This window comes from Pan troglodytes, chromosome 6 (assembly GCF_028858775.2).
Source record: "Pan troglodytes isolate AG18354 chromosome 6, NHGRI_mPanTro3-v2.0_pri, whole genome shotgun sequence".
Classification (NCBI taxonomy): Eukaryota; Metazoa; Chordata; class Mammalia; order Primates; family Hominidae; genus Pan; species Pan troglodytes.
This window is the reverse complement of record NC_072404.2, coordinates 44,358,739-44,375,738: the sequence shown is the minus strand read 5'-3', so window position 1 is coordinate 44,375,738 and position 17,000 is coordinate 44,358,739. Positions and strand designations below refer to the sequence as shown.

The following is a 17,000-nucleotide window of genomic DNA, read 5'->3' as shown; positions in this document are numbered from 1 at the left end:
AAAACTGGCCATAAACAAAATCTCTGCAGCACTGTTGACATGATCATGATGGCCATGATGCCCACGCTGAAGGTTGTGGGTTTACCCAGGGTGGAAAACCACTTAAAGGCATTCCTGAATCACAAACAATAGCATGAGTGATCTGTGCCTTAAGGACATGTTTCTGCTGCAGATAACTAGCCAGAGCCTATCCCTTTGTTTTGCCCCATCCCTTTGTTTCCCATAAGGAATACTTTTAGTTAATCTCTAATAGAAACAATGTTTATCACTGGCTTACTGTAAATAAATATGTGGGTAAATCTCTGTTCATGGCTCTAAGCTCTGAAGGCTGTGAGTCCCCTGATTTCCCATTCCACATGCTATATTTCTGTGTGTGTGTCTTTAACTCCTCTAGCGCTGCTGGGTTAGGGTCTCCACGACCAAGCTGGTCTCAGCAATATGTGCAGCGAAAGACATCAGAGAAATGTGAATGGCTTTACACAGACCTCAAGGGATATAGTTGGTTCCTTGGGACAAGTGTCAGGGCAGTGAACAGAATTAGGGAGGTGGTAAAGATGGCACGCTGAGGACAGCTGTAGGCTTGTCAGCAGTTTGGTTATGTGTTTATTGTTAGTGGTGGAGGGATGATAAGGTTTGGGGGAACTTTGCAGAATCGTTCCACTTTTGGGACCCTTTCTAACTTATGAGAGCCAAGTTTATAGAAAGGAGCCATTTGGGGCCAGGCGTGGTGGCTTATGCCTGTAATCCTAGCACACTGGGAGGCCAAGGTGGGTAGATCACCTGAGGTCAGGAGTTCAAGACCAGCCTGGCCAACCTGGTAAAACCCCGTCTCTACTAAAAATACAAAATTAGCCGGGCATGGTGGCGCATGCCTGGAATTCCAGCTACTAGGGAGGCTGAGGCAGGAGAATCACTTGAACATAGGAGGTAGAGGTTGCAATGAGCTGAGATCATGCCATTGCACTCTAGCTGGGTGACAAGAGAGGAACTCCATCTCAAAAAAAAAAAAAAAGAAAAGAAAAGAAAAGAAAAGAAAGGAGGCATTGGGCTTCCAAGATTCTTAAATTATTCTCTCTTGGTTGAGAAAGACAGGTTGGCATAATTTATTTATATTTGAAAATTCCCTTAGCTTTAGGGAACTGGAGAGCTTGCCATGGGAATCAGAGGAGACCTGGTAACCTAGCCCTATGATAATGATATTTACCGCATTCTCCTGAATATAAGACAACTGGTGAGAAGATTCCCTCTCAAAATATCCCTCCTGTTTATAAATGAACTTTTAAGGCTATACTACAAATAGGTGAATGCCAACTTATAATATTAGTGTATTAATTTAGTAACATTTTGAAATCACTTATAATATACAATTATATCTTACCTTCGAGGTGGGACATTTTTACTCTTACATTTTATGAAAGTTATATTAGTCTTTCACATGCATCTATGGCCTTGTGGTCATTGTCCTCAATAGAGCCACCTTTTGAGTTATCCCACTTAGTTTTCCAGGGAACTTCTGAGAGACAGGACTAGCTGGATTTCCTAGGCTGACTAGGAATTCTTAAGCCTAGCTGGGGAAGGTGACCGCACCCACCTTTAAACACGGGGCTTGTAACTCAGCTCACACCCAACCAATCAGGTAGTAAAGAGGGCTCACTAAAATACAAATTAGGCTAAGAGCAGGAGGTAAAGAAATAGTCAAATCATCTATCATCTGAGAGCACAGGGGGAGGGACAATGATTGGGATATAAACCCCAGGCATTTGAGCCGGGAGTGGGCAACCCCCTTTGGGTCCCCTCCCATTGTATGGGAGCTCTGTTTTCACTCTATTAAAGCTTGCAACTGCACACTCTTCTGGTCTGTGTTTGTTCTGGCTCGAGCTGAGCTTTCACTCACCATCCACCACTGCTGAATGCCGCCATCACAGACCCGCTGCTGACTTCTACCCCTCCAGATCTGGCAGGGTGTGGGCTGTGCTCCTGATCCAGCGAGGCATCCATTGCTGTTCCTGATTGGGCTAAAGGCTCACCATTGTTCCTGCACAGCTAAGTGCCTGGGTTCGTCCTAATCAAGCTGAACACTAGTCGCTGGGTTCCACAGTTCTCTTCTGTGATCCACAGCTTCTAATAGAGCTATAACACTCACCGCATGGCTCAAGGTTCCATTCCTTGGAATCTGTGAGGCCAAGAACCCCAGTTCAGAGAACAAAAGGCCCATCTCATCTTGGGAGCGGCCCGCCATCATCTTGGGAGCTGGAAGAACAAAGACCCCCCAGTAACACTTCAACACTCCATCAGTGTCATTTCAGATAAAGCACTCTTTGAAGCCCTGTGTGATAGTGTCCCTTGAAATTTTATTTCGAGCAACAAGAACTCATTAAGACAGTTTACTGTTTTTATCCATTCTGTGATTGTTGGTGATTTCCACCCACTGAATTGTTTTAAGTGACCTCTAAAATCTTGCCTATGATGAGGTCCAACATTTGCAATTTTGTGTTCACAGGTGCCCTTTCTGGGCATATAAAACTGGCATTGATTAAGGATGTATCAGGTTGGTGTGTTTACCCCAAACTAAACTTTCACATACTCAATTAATAATTGAGAGCTACGTAATATGAAATACTGTGTCAGCAATCAAATGCAAAGCCTGTATTCTTAGAGATATAATTTTAATAAAACCTCATCTTCAGGTTGGGCAGAAACAGTATTCTACAAAATTGTTGTGATGAAATAACTAGTGGCAAGAATACATGACATTTTATGTGACCATTATGGTTTGGATGCAGCTGTTTTGATGCTCAGGATAGGTTGACACAGTCTGGAAGCCAAGCCATTAAACATTCTGCTATTTAAAAAAATTACCAACTAGTGTATGAGACAGGCAATCTTATCCAATATGTAAGCTTTACAGTCACATCAACCCTGAGATGAGGATTAAGGTAAAAGTAGGAATGAGAGATGGAATGAGGAATGGGTAAGTGATGGTGTGAGAATTAGATACAATCTAGAAGTAAAATTATACCTTACCAAGAGTTGAGTGTTGACCATATTCATTTATTCTAGAAAAGGATATTGCTTGTTCTTTATGAAGTGTTCTGCTCACACTTGCAGTTTTTATGGTCTGAATCTCTGATTATCTTATTTCTACTTTAATGTTGGATAGTCAGACTTCAATATCAATTAAATTTATTAGTTGAAATTGGAATTTGATCAATAGGAATATGGTATTTTCTATTCTAAAGAATGGACTCACCTACTTTTGTAAGTGAGTTTTAATTATATGATTAAAATCATAATTATTCTTATAATTTCTTGTTAAATTATTATTTCAATTAATTATATTTGTTTGACTGTGTAGTAGTCATGGTTGTTTGGGGGCAGGAGAGGGTGTGGAGGAGGGTGTTTGAACTTCAGATGCCCATTAAGTATTCAATTAATTTTTAACAATTATGGCCTCAATCCTAGTAAAATATATATTCAAGTTAGTATTACAAGTCTTCTTTATAATGATAGTTTGGAGGTAATAATAACATTTAGAATCAAAGCCAGTTCTAATGGGTTTTCTGAAAATATCTGTTTTTTTTTCCCCGATTATCTTTTTTTTTCTATTAAATACACATAACTCTTAATCCAATATGGTGCCCCATAATTGGAGAGCTGGTTAGGTTCAGAACAGAGGCAGGGATGTGAGTAGTGCATATTGGCAAAAATTTTAAAAAAGGAGTTTTACATCTTGACAGGCTCATTTTGATGTGGTGCAATTAACATGTCTGGCACATACAGTAGACATTTAGTAAATTTTAGTGCCCTTTGCTTTCCCAGATCAGTTCACCAAGAAAGGAAAAGCAGTATGGTGATTACACATATGCCTGGTGTTCTGAAGCTTTCTTATATCTAGGAAACCAAGATTTAATGGAGAAGATTCAAGATGATATGGAACCCCACTATGTATAGTTTATTGAGAGAGTGATGCAGAACTAAAGTTGGGAGAAAAATACTATTTGGGATAAGATGGAAGATATTATCCCATCTTCCATCTTAATTAATAGTAATTAATAAGGCCAGGCGTGGTAGCTCACGCCTGTAATCCTAGCATTTTGGGAGGCCGAGACAGCTGATCACTTGAGCTCAGAAGTTTGAGACCAGCCTGGACAACATGGCCAAACCCCATCTCTAGAAAAAGATACAAAAACATTAGCCAGGTGAGGTGGTGCACACCTGTAGTCCAGCTACTTGGGAGGCAGAGGTGGGGGGATCGCTTGAGCCCAGGAGGTCGAGGCTGCAGTGAACCGAGATCACGCCACTGCATTGCAGCCTGGGTGAAAAAGTAAGACCCTATCTCTCTCTCTCACACACACACACACACACACACACACACACACACACACACACACACACACAGTAATTAATAAGCTGTTTAAAGTTCAGCATTTTGAAGCTGTGGAGCCTAGCTGATCACCCACGATTATAGAGGAGATTAATATTAGAGTAAATACTGTAGGTTGGGGTTAGAGAATGAGCACCGTTGGCAGCACAATTATTATGACAGTTTTCTTTTGGAATGGACTGAAGACGTTGGCATACACATGGTATGATGTTTCAGTATATCAAATCAGGGCCATTCTTGCACCACCTTCTTGTACTATTTGAAGGTTTCTTCCATTATGTAAGACATTTGCTAATTAAATATTTTCTTCAAAGAATTAAGTTCAGAGGACTTACCTTTGCATTTCCCAGCCCCCTGTGAATATCTTAGGTTATAACATAGTGCTTTCTCATTTGCAAGCTTTCATTATTTAACTGTCAAAATCTCCCCAAATACCCTTTCAGGTGATTTCAGTACAAAATGTGATCCAAGTATCAGAGAGCCTTTTATTACCTAGACTTAAATACCACAGATAACTCAGAGAGTTTAAGCTGACAGTTTCTCCTGGAACCACCTCTTCTGAAGCACGTTTAGATCGATGTCAAGATTGGTTTTTGGTGGCACTAAATAGTCACAGCTTTGAAACCTCCTGACCCACCTGCCCCAGGAAACATTAGCATCCAGAGCTGTTTCCTAATATTAAAGGTGCTTTGAAGTACAGTAAACAGTGTCGACTCAGTGTCCAGATCAGCATGGCCACAGCTCCTTGATTTGTTTATTCTCTTCAGGAGCGAAAAAAGTTATAAAATTGGTGAGAGCCCCACAGTCTCAGATTTTAACCAGATATTGCACAGGTACTGGTCATTTTATTCATTAGCACACTAGAGATTCAGAATAGTTGTGGGTTTTATGTGTGTGTGTGTATTTACACAATTCCTAATATTTGGGTCAATAATACTTGGGACCAAAGTGTGTGATAGGAGAAATAATGCAGACTTCGAAGTTAGGACAACCTGGTTTCTAATCTAGACTCTGCTGAACAAGCCATGAAATCTCTCTAAACCTCTGTTTCTTCATCTGCAAGTTGAAGATAAAATAGATCTATCCTGTTGGAGATGAAAGAGAAGACATGTAAAGTGCTTAGCACAGGGTGCAGGATAGCACAGATCATCAATAAATAGTCATGATGAGGATAATGATGAGAAGCAGAACTGGGACCTGTGTCCCCTACTTGGTGTGGCCGAATGTAGACTGTGTGTACCTTTGTGTTTCTGGTTGGAGCCACCTGCTGTCACTTGTACTCTGCATCAGCTCCAGACCCCTCCTTCCATGTCAGACCTTGTATTTTTACATGAATGTGATTATATATATATATATATATATATATATATATATATATATATGAAAAGATCAGTCTATGTTGCTTAGAGCTAACTCACTAGCAATTGGCCCTTTCATATCTTGATTTGTTGCAAGTGTGAGTTACTGTTTAGAGTAGTTTTGAAATTGAGCAGATGCTGTTGAGTTGATATATTCTGTGATTGGTACCACAAGGTAGAAGAATCTATGTTATTATAGAAAATACAAAATTTGAGACACCACTGTAGTTCCGACAGAAGGCTTGTTTTGTTCAGAGAATGCCCTTTTAAAAATTCTGAGATTGACATGTGACACAAGAATGGCAGAATGTTGATAAGGGGTTGAAGCTGGGTAAAGGGTTTGTGGGGGTTCTTTATACTGTTCTCTTTACTTACATGTTCGTTGGAAAATTTCCACGATGAAAATTTTCATATTTAAACAAATGCTGGGATGGTTGCCTTCCTGTTGAAATATTTGGAAGTCCAGGCATATTTTAGTTCCATGTCTGGACTTCATGTGGCCATCTTTTAGGTGTAATTTAATGTAGCATGCCATTATTTGTAGGATAAGATTATTTTAAAGGGTGAAAAAGGTGAAAGCTAAATTCAAAAGAAATGTGTGAAAGTTATCTCAGTGCAAAGAGATGAAGCTCAGAAAAAAATCTCTCAGGCTAGCTGCTACTTCACTATCCCCTGGTTTAAGGATTATGTAAGTGAAATCTTCTGTGTATCCACAGCTATGCATACATTTATACTTAATGTTCCCATCAGAAGAAGTAATCAGTGCTGAAGCATTATTGAGATTTAGAAATTCTACCATATACCACACTCAAATGGTGAAAAATGTTTCAAAAATAGCCCTTGCTGCATTTAAATAGCCTATTAAGAGTAGACAGGAAAATTCCACTGGCACGGTGGACCATGAGGCTATTGGACAGATCCATGTATTAAAAGCTTAGGCTAAATTTGGCTCTGTGGTGTGTAAAATAACAGCAGAACCTAGTATAAAGCACTTTTTCTGCTCTTTCCTCAAAGATCCATATGTGTAAAGGGAATGTATTTTTCTTAAGCCAGGCTTGTGTCGTCAGGACCTGGTACTACAGATGACTTGAGCGCGGCTGTCACCATCAAATGACAGCATCTTCTTACTTTGCAAAAGCCCCTGTGAGTGACCTAGTTAGCAGAGTTTATGCATCTCCACTCCCCACTAGCTGGGAGCTAGTGGCCAAGTCATATTCCCTACTGTATGTCCTGCCAACTGGAGAAAGGATACTTGTTCCCTTCTTTCTCAGAGTAATGGCTAAGGGCATCCACCTCGAGTCAGACCTGAGTCTGGCACTGCCTCCTAATAGTTTTGAAACACATGGCCTTGTAGATTCTCAGAATCCTCACCGTAAAAATGGAATAATAGTGGTATCTATGCCATGGGGTTCTTGTGAGGGGAAATGAGATACTTCTTACTTAACTGGCACCCCGTAAATAAACAGTTGTGTGAATTGTGATGATGATTATGATGATGAATCATGGACTGAGAAGTCTGAGGGTTGGAACATGTAGCTTGCTGTTTCCCAAGGTTGGAAATTGCCACCTTTCTTGGTTGTCATGGAGAATTCAGAGATGAACTTTGTAATTCTTACTCAGAAGGGATAGGAAATTTTTGTTTAAAGCTTGAAGCACGTGGGAGAAATGTAGACCTGATGGCTATTTGAAATACACATATGCCCTTGCACACTGGATTCAAGCCCGATATTTACATAATGGCCATTTTATTTAGGTAGAAGTTGCAAGATTTCAGCTCCATCTGCTCAGGTCTCTGCTGAGGCAGTGATGGAATCAGGCCGTGTGCCCCAGAGAGTGCAGAGGGAAAATTTCCAGGAAGGCTGATGCCTGGGAATGTTGATTCCCTAGTTCTCTCGTCAGAAACTGGCCTTCCAAATCTCTAGGAGGTTCTTTTCCTTTTCTGCCACATGACGTGATTCATGGTCATATGCCAAGAATGACCTACCAGTGCAGGAATGGCATATCTCTGCAGGGAGCTTTGATTTTTGGCAGAATAGCTGCCTTCAGGGGACATCCCCTCATGGACGGCATTGTCAGAAAAGGACGGTGCTAGGTGGTAGTAAATGACTAACCTGACTGCGGCGACATCTCATGAACATGACCACATCTTGAATGATATTCAGGCCTCAAAGCAATGACAGCCATGCAGCAGTGCCACATTTCTTACTAAACGAAACCATATCCTACTAAAACTTCCTACTACCAGGGCTCCTTGCAGAAATAGCTGATTCTAGGTGTGGGTAGGAAATGTATAAGATGCATCTGGAATAGCTTGTTATCCTCTGAAGCAAGGAAGCTGTCAAAGACTACCTGGAGTCACTTCAAAAGGACACAGAGGCCAACATGAAGGTGCTCCCAGTAGCCTGAAATGCTGCAATAAGAGCATGAAAGGACAATGACTAAAATGAATTGAAACAAGTCAAATATATAAAAACAAATGGGCTCTTAATGACCTTATTTTTTTTAAAAAAGAAATGCACATGTAAAAATAAACTGGTTATAAACAAGTCTTTTCCATGGATTTAGATTGTTGCTAATCAAATTCTAAACCCCGGAAACACATGACCATCCTGTCTCTCTCTAACCCTGTCATTATAGAGCAGAACTCAGTAAGTTCAGAGATGTGTCAATGGCAATGGTAGTAGCAGGGTTCTTTAGGGATATTTTTCAAGAGTTGTTACTCACTGGAAGGAAGATTATAGGACTTGGTGGGTAGTAAGCAGTGCAGGGGCTCCTGGCCCCCCTCACTCTGCCTCCAGGGCACCCAGTGCATGGCTGACACAGCTTTATCCCTCTCTATTGCAGTTTTGTTCAGAATTTGTTTCCCTAGTGGACTGTGAGCTTCCCTGGGGGCAGGGGCTCTGCTTTATTTTCTTTAGTATTCTTATTGTCCACCACAGTGCCTGGCACACAATAGCATTTAGGAAATAAATACCTGATAGAATATGTCTATCCTGTACAGAGGGGTTCATCCTCAAAATGAATGCAGAAGGCTTCACTATGAATGTCTACATGTAAGTATTGTCTCAATAAATCCTTTATTCTCTCTTGCTTTGAACAAGTGTTTTCATATTATTATTTCAAGTTTAAGTATTAAAAGGTATGTGGCTTGTGCTTAGTTACTGAAATACTAAAAAAAATTCACTATTGAATAGCTACTTTTTGCTAGGCTTTCTATTAGGTTCTTTGTATAGCATATTTTATTTGATTGTCACGAACTTATGAAATCTCTACTTGAAAGATTGAAGAATAAAGTCTCAGAGGTGTCAAGTATGTTGCCAAAGTCACTAAACTAGGAAGTGGACAAGCCCAGGTCTGTTGATTTCTAAAGTTATCTGTTCTTTTTACTACACAGAGATACAGAAATGTAATCTTGGGCTCTTCATATGTTTTGAGTGAAAGGGAGCTCTGATGCGTATTATCCTTGAAAATGAATAAATGGGATGGTGGTGATTCTTTTAACCTTAATCTTTTATTAAAATAATTCCCTATTCCCATCAGTAATAAACCATGAGATTGTCAATACATTGTTGACTCTTATGTGTGGTGAACCATTCTAAACTAAATTTCCCCTTAGACAAAAATATAATAATGCTAAAGAGAATTTGAATCTGTGGACCAAATTGTGCTTGAGTGAAGGATGGTCTTATTCATTTTGACATCCGGCCCTGAATAAATAAGGTTGTTTCAGGCTAGAGCTTTTCAGACAGTCACATATTGCACTGAATAGAATCAGCTTTTGACTAGGACCCTGTGTGTCCCCGATGTGACTTCTGAGGCTAAAGCTTTGCTATAAGTATATGCATGCATGTCTGTCTGTCTACTCAGCCATTCTCAAACTTTTTGATCTCAGGACCTCTTTACAACTCTTAAAAACACCTCCAAAGAATTGTAGTTTATTTTGGTTATATTCATTAGTATTTCCCATATTAGAAATTAAAAACATTTAAAATGTAATACACAAGCACACATCTCATTAGCTGTCAGTACAGGATGTCATCTATATGTCATGGAATCTTTGAACAACTCTGCCATAAACTTATGAAAGAATAAGAGTAGTTTTGACTCTGTTGATGCATGGAAAGCTCTTGGGAACCCCTCAGGGGTGCCTGGACATGATCTAATAATTCCTGATCTATATGCTTTTTTATTTCTCCTCTTCTGTCTTGAACCCACCCTAGTCAGGCTTTCTACATGACCATGGCACTTAAACTGCTGTCAAGGTAATCAGTGACCTCCACCTTGTTTAATTAAGTGGTCACTTCTCCATCTCTTAGAATTATTTGGCACAATATATCATTTACCCATCCTTGAACTATTTTCTTCATTTGGCTTCCAGGGTACTAGACTCAATTCCTTTTTAGCTGGTTCCTTTTTATCTCTTTGACTTCTTAATGTTGGAGTTTCCCATGGCTCAGGCTTCGGGCTTCTTTTCCTTTTTTAATCTATGTTATTCACTCTGTGGGGACATCATTCAACCTCATGTTTTTATATACCAGGCATGTATTTCCAGCCTCAGCCTCTCTTCTGAACTTGAGATCTGTGTATCCAGCTGCCTACTTGACATCTCTTCTTAGGCATCTAATAGCATCTCAAACTTAGTGCATGAAAAAATGAGCACCCCATCTCCGTCTTCTGCAAACCTCTTCCCCCTATAGTCGTTTTCACCTCAGCAAATCCCATCTTTCAGGTTGCTCAGTCCAGAAACATGGAGTCATTCTCGAGGCCTCTCTTTCATGCTTCTCATCTCGTCCATCAGCCAAGCTCATCTGCATCAAATTCTAAAATAGATGTAGAATGCTACCATTTTTACACCTCCACTACTACCAACACTGTAACATCCTGCCTGAGTTACTGCAGAGCCTCTTAACTGTCCCTTGTCCTTTCCTTGCTCCACTAGAATCTCTTCTTCACACAGCCATCAGTCTGTTCCTGTTAAAAGGTGAGTGAGGCTCTATTGTGTCCCAAACATATCAGCAACTTTTCATGTCACTCAGAAAGAAAGCCAAGGTCCTTTAAAAACGCCCACAAAACCCCATCTGACCTGATCCCTACTTCCATTACCTCTTATAACCCTTCCCTGGCCAGTTCCCCTCTACCCACACTGACATCCTTGTGGGACCTCTGGGCTTTTGCACTTACAGTGTCATCGTCCTAGAGTGCCCGTCCCCATTTATCTGGAGGGTTCACTCTGTTGTCGACCTTAGATCATTATTCAAATATCAGCTTCTCAAGTGAGGCCTTCCCTTAATACCCTCTTTAAGATTGCAATTCCTCCAACACTCTTTCCCCCCTTTCCTGCTTTATTTTTCTCCCTGGCACTTTTTTTTTGCCATTTAATGTATGACGTATTTTAATTATTATTTAAAATAATTGCCTCTCATTTTCTAACCACAGCTGAACAATCTATTATGACAGCCATTTCTTTTGTCTGTTCTTCTATTGCTCCTCAGCCTTGAGTGTGCCTGACATCTACTAGAGTATGAGTAAATATTTGAAGTGAATGAATGAATGGAAAGTAGACCATTTTATGTCTTCATGTTGAGAAATAATTTATAAATATATCAAAGAAATATAATAGGCTTAACCCAGTCTAAACTCCAAGTTTTGCCAGAGTATGCAAAATAAGGTATAATTGAAAAAAGTCTTTTGTAATAAGATGTGACTTTGATCAAAGGAATGTCCTAATTTTATTCTGAGGTTAAAGTACAGACTTATACCTACAAAGTTAGGTGCTTTGGGCATAAATGGATTTTGTGGTAGAGGAACTTCAGTGTGGGGCTCTGCTTTGAGAACAAGTACAACTATTCCTGACTTCTCAGACCCTTATCGTCATCGTCGTCATCATCATCATCATCATCATCATCATCATCATCATCATCATCCCATATCTCTTGGACTTCTCATCCTCAGGTCATAGCACTGATATGGAGGGTGAATATCACAGGCTGAGGAAAGTGGGCCAGCTACAGATCTGGTCCATTCGTACAGAGCATCATGCCTAATACTCCTGGGGTTTGGCGACCCCAGGTTTGATATGGGAGGACGTCCAACCTGGAGAGTGGGCCACAGGGGTTTGGTGATGTCAATAGATGTTGTGCAAAAAGAGGTGAAGTTCAAGAGAAACTAATCTGGGAGGTAATCAGTTAAAGTTTCTGTTTTCCCAGGGCCTTTATTTTGCGATTGTGCATTGTAAACCCCTAATAAGGAGATAAAGAATGCGGGGTTTTACATGCTTAATGGAATTCAGAGCCTTTTGTTCTTGTAGCATCTCACTGGGGGAATTCAGGAATATAATAATGAAGGTTTACCATTTATATTTGTTAATTTTTTTCATCTTTCCTCTGGCCTCCAATATTAGGAAGAGAAAGGCATAAAAAGTAAGTAGAAAAGTCTTATAATTAAGCATTTTTTCCTAGTTTGGGATCAAAATCTAGGAGGGTATTTTATTTACGTAAAATTGATGTAGTGCTCTGATGAGAATCTGTAAATGTATGTGAGCATCAGAAGTCGACTGGACATTTTGGAGATTCATCAATGTTTTTATGTGACAGTGCTTTTTACCTGAGTGTTTATTCATGAGTCTGGGACTGGTATGCATTTTCTGGCGAACATTGTGTACATTTTCTTGATCTTTTGTGTTTCTCTTTCCCTAGGCATAATTTACACAAAAGGTTTGGTGAGAGAGGAGCTAGCTCAATGTTACATTTAGGTTATGTAGGGATTAACATCAATACTTCAGATTTGGTACAGATATAAAAGATGTCTTCCCATGATCAATTTTGATTATTTCATTCTCCCCTAAGGAATTATTCTGGGAGTACAACAATTGACATAAATGTCATTGCACTTGTGACACAACTGTTGCCTCTTTTGTAAGAAGAGTTTTGGACCAGGCATTTCTTAAGTCTTAGGATATTGAGTTATCTCTTAAGATTTCACTTCATACCAACCGATACCTGAACATAAGTCAAGATAATATACACTAACAATTGTAGCTACTGCTCTGGAGAAGATAGCCTATACTTGATGTATATTACATTGTAAAGCAACTTAGGATTTGTGGGTTTGGAAATGAAGCCAACTTGATTGGTTTGTCACCCATACCTACGTTGAAGCTTAAGGATACTGTTCTGGGAAGAATGGCACTGGAAGGGAAAGCAAAGCCAACAGGTGGTAGAGAGTCTGGCCATGTTTCCACTGGACCAACATCCCAGTGGAGAGTGGCCACTGGAGACAGCCCTGGACTGGGGCCAAGAATGGGTGTTTTGGTCTCTCCCCTTGTCAAAGACACTGCACACTACAGAACAGCTAGAAACCGGTGATGGACACCAGCACAGCAGGTATGGAAATCTCTTCTGGGTGTTTTGTGGTCTTTCCATCTGTCCTTAGTTGGCTTAGAGTTGTAGTTCTTGCAGTTTGGTCTAGGGACTCCTGGGGCAGCCCAAGACCCTTTCAGGGGCTTTGTGAGGCCAGCATTATTTTCATAATAACACTAAGATATGATTTGCTTTCATCACTCTCATTCTCTTACAAGTGTACAATGGAGTTTTCCAGAAGCTGTATGACATGCAATATCTCAACAGATTCAAAGCAGAAGTAAATAAAAGAATCTAGCTGTCTTTTATTAGGCTGGAGAGTAAACAGTAAAGATATTTGTAAAAATGTAAGAAAAAAACCATAAAAATGTCATAAGATGTTATTATATTGACATGTGATGAGTTTGTTAGGGGTTTCTTTAATTTGTTTTTTGTATTTTTTAGAAACAGGGTCTCACTCTGTAGCTCAAGCTGGAGTGCAGTGGTGTGATCATAACTCACTGCAACCCAAACTCCTGGGCTTAAGTGATCCTCCCGCCTTAGCCTCCCAAGTAGCTAGGACTGCAGGCACGTGCCACAGCATGTGGTTAATTAAAAAAATAATTGTTATCATAGTGGTGGGGGTCTTGCTATGTTACCCAGGCTGTTCTCAAACTCCTGGCTTCAAAAAATCTTCCCACCTCGGCCTCCCAAAGGGTTCAGATTACAGATGTGAGGCTCTGCAGCTCACCTATTGTGAGTTTAAATGATGCAATATTTTTAAAAAATTTTTGTTAAAATCTAATATGATAAATACTAACATATCACTTGCATAAGCCAAAGTTCTTTGGGAATTGTTTTCAGCACATGTATTTCCCAAATATTGCATGTATTTTTATTTACTAAATCTAACAACATAACCTGCTAAGTTCTTGTATTTGCAGTAGGTTTTAGCACCTGCTGTTTGGGGAGAGGGTGGAGACACTGCAATTCTTCTTACTGCCTGTTCAGTGGGTACTGGAACCAACTTTAATAAGTAATTGCACACTTGATTATTCTTGATGTCTTTCTTTCTGACTTTGCAGTGGTGGGTATGATTTTCTCCTGGAAAAGTTTGGGGGCTACTGGAAGGGCATCACCTATAAGCGTGTGGCAGTGTCAACAACTGATTTCAGCCCAATCTCTGTCATTTATCACTAAGTACAGTGTAGTCGTGTGTTGTCACTTACAGCAGAGCCTGCATAGGTGACGCAGCTATTGTGTTTGTTTCCAACGTTAAGCCCTTGGTATTTGCTAAGAGGGATGTAGAGATGACTTCCAAGAGGCTTCACAGGTATTATCTTGACTCATTCATTCATTCATTTCTCCTTTCCTCTTTTATGTTCCGTCTTCCCTCCTCCTTTCCTTCCTTTCTTCCTGTCTTCTTTCTCTTTTTCCCTCCCTTCCTCCTTCTCTTTCTCTCCCTTCCTTCCTTTTTTCTTCCTTCCTTCCCTCCCTTGTGCCCTTCCTTCTTTTCTCCTTTCCTTCTCTTCTTCCCTCCCTCTTTCTCTTTTTTTCTTTCTTTCCTTCCTCCCTCCCTTCTCCTCTCTCACCACCTCCCTCTTATTTGTTCAACAGCTGTTTGCTGCATTCATTCTGTGGTGTATGAGACACTGTGTTAAGTGCTGGTTTTCAGGAGAAAACAAAAAAGGTGATATTCTTGCCTTCAGGAAACTTGGTCAGTATCCAGAATTCTTTGCAGTCAACTTACGCTAATCAAACTCACAAGGGAATAAAGAATCTAAACCACAATGGTAATGTGCTAGTTCAAAGTGGGGTGGCATTCCAGTGGATACCTTTTCTTAGCATCTGCTTATGGAGAAGCAAAGACTCATATGAGAACTTGTAACTGACAGGGCGGGGGCTGGAACTACAGCCTAGGGATGAAGAGGGAGGTCATGGGAGTAAGGCGATTTACTCCACTGCATGCAGTTTGGAGACCTGGCCACAGGTGTACATTTGTCGACATGCTTCTCTTGTTATTTTGATTTTCCAAATTAGTTTTTGGATGTCATTTGTTCAGCAGTTTTTAGAAAAATTATAATAAAGTAGCATATCCTCTGCCTATGCCTGCTACATAAACATCTATTTCTGAATTTCTGAATTACACACTGGTACAGTTGACTTGTATGTAGACTAGAAAAGAATAAGGTGGTTGACCAGAACCCCATATAAATCCTCTTTAAGAAATAATAATAATCACTACTAGCTATCAAAAGCATATCATGAGCCCTAGATGTATTATTTCATTTGGTTTCTCGGAACAGCCCGGCCAGGTAGATATTATCATTTCCTTTGTATAGATGGGAAAACTAATTTCAGGAAGCTTAAGTGACTTGCCCAAGGTCACACAACTGTTGATTAGCAGGGTCCGGATTCTGACTGTAAGTCCAGCTTTGTAACCACATGCCTAGCACATTGTCCCTGTGTTAGACATAGTAAAGACTTAAGTGAGATCTCTCAGGCATGAGTCTGGGGGTTCTGTCTCGTTTCTTTAGCCTGTTTTAAAAAAACATAAAAATAGAAAAGAACAATGAGCAACCCCCATGCCCTATTCTTTTGCCTTTGTCTCCTATATTCTGATAAATGAGACAAAGATCATGATTATCTGGCCATCTAATTCACACTTTTCTCCAGTTTTCTCCTGAAAACCAGCACTTAACATACGATTTCCTGGAAGGCCTCAGATGGTTAATTCTAGGAATTCTCGGGTGGCTAAGTATGAAAACAAGAAAAAATAATGAAGATAGAGCAGCAATACATTATAATGAAAATTGCCATAGTTTAGTATCTGAGGATATTAAATCAAACATGAAGGACAGTTGTGTGGAGAAGGGATTATTACTTCTGCCCTGGGGATATAAACTAAGAGGACCAATAAAAAGAATTATAAGCATGAGTCGTGGAGCTCAATATTAAGAAGTTGTTTTGTTTTGTTTGTTCATTTATTTGTTTTTTAATTAGACCTTTCCAAAGTAATATGGACTCCTTTGAAAGGTTTGAATTCTCCAGCAATGATGGTTACATCAAAGGCATGTTGCGAAGGTGTTTGGTTGTCAATTGTGTTCTTTATGTCCTGTGATCTTACATAGCACCACATCTCAATAGGTGTTCAGGAACTCTAGTCACTAGGCAGTCTATCCCAGAGGCTTATAAAATGTTTGCCAACTTAGAATTCGAAGGCTCCTTTTAAGAGAGTAACTTACAGAAGCTAAATAAAAACTATAACAGTGGTGGAGGAAGTTCCAGGGGGTGCCTTTGCCACCATATCCCTACCAGGTTAGGAAAGGCAGGGCAGCCACTTCTCTGCTTGGCTCTGATTTCAGGTGAATTCCCCTTAGGAATAGAATGAAAGTGAGTAGCAGAGCCTGGGCAGCGATCGAGAGGTGGAGATGAACAAAGTGGAAGGAGCATCAAGATGGCTGTATTAGTCCATTTTCATGCTGCTATAAAGAACTGCCCAAGACTGGGTAATTTGTAGAAGAAAGAGGTTTAATTGACTCACAGTTCCGCATGGCTGGGGAGGCCTCAGGACACTTATAATAATGGTAGAAGGGGAAGTAAACATGTCTTTCTTCACATGACAGCAGGAAGGAGAGGTTTAAATGAACTTTGTTTGAGAGGTTTGAATGAAATGGTTATAAAACCATCAGATCTTATGAGAACTCACTAACTATCATGAGAATAGCATGAGGGTAACTGCCCCCATGATGTAATCACCTCCCATGTGGTCCCTCCCCCAACACATGGGGATTACAATTTAAGATGAGATTTGGGTGGGGACACATCCAAACCAAATAAATGTCCTTTGGAGACTTCCCTTAGAATCCTTGCTTTGACATATAATGCTTATTCTCCATTTTCTACATTCATAAACATTTT

The 17,000-nt window shown here is 40.1% G+C and overlaps 1 protein-coding gene across 2 annotated transcripts in view; it reads left to right on the top strand.

Moving 5' to 3' along the window:
- AMPH (amphiphysin) overlaps positions 1-17,000 on the top strand; it is a 253,080-nt gene that overhangs the window by 39,038 nt on the left and 197,042 nt on the right. The window lies entirely within an intron of this gene.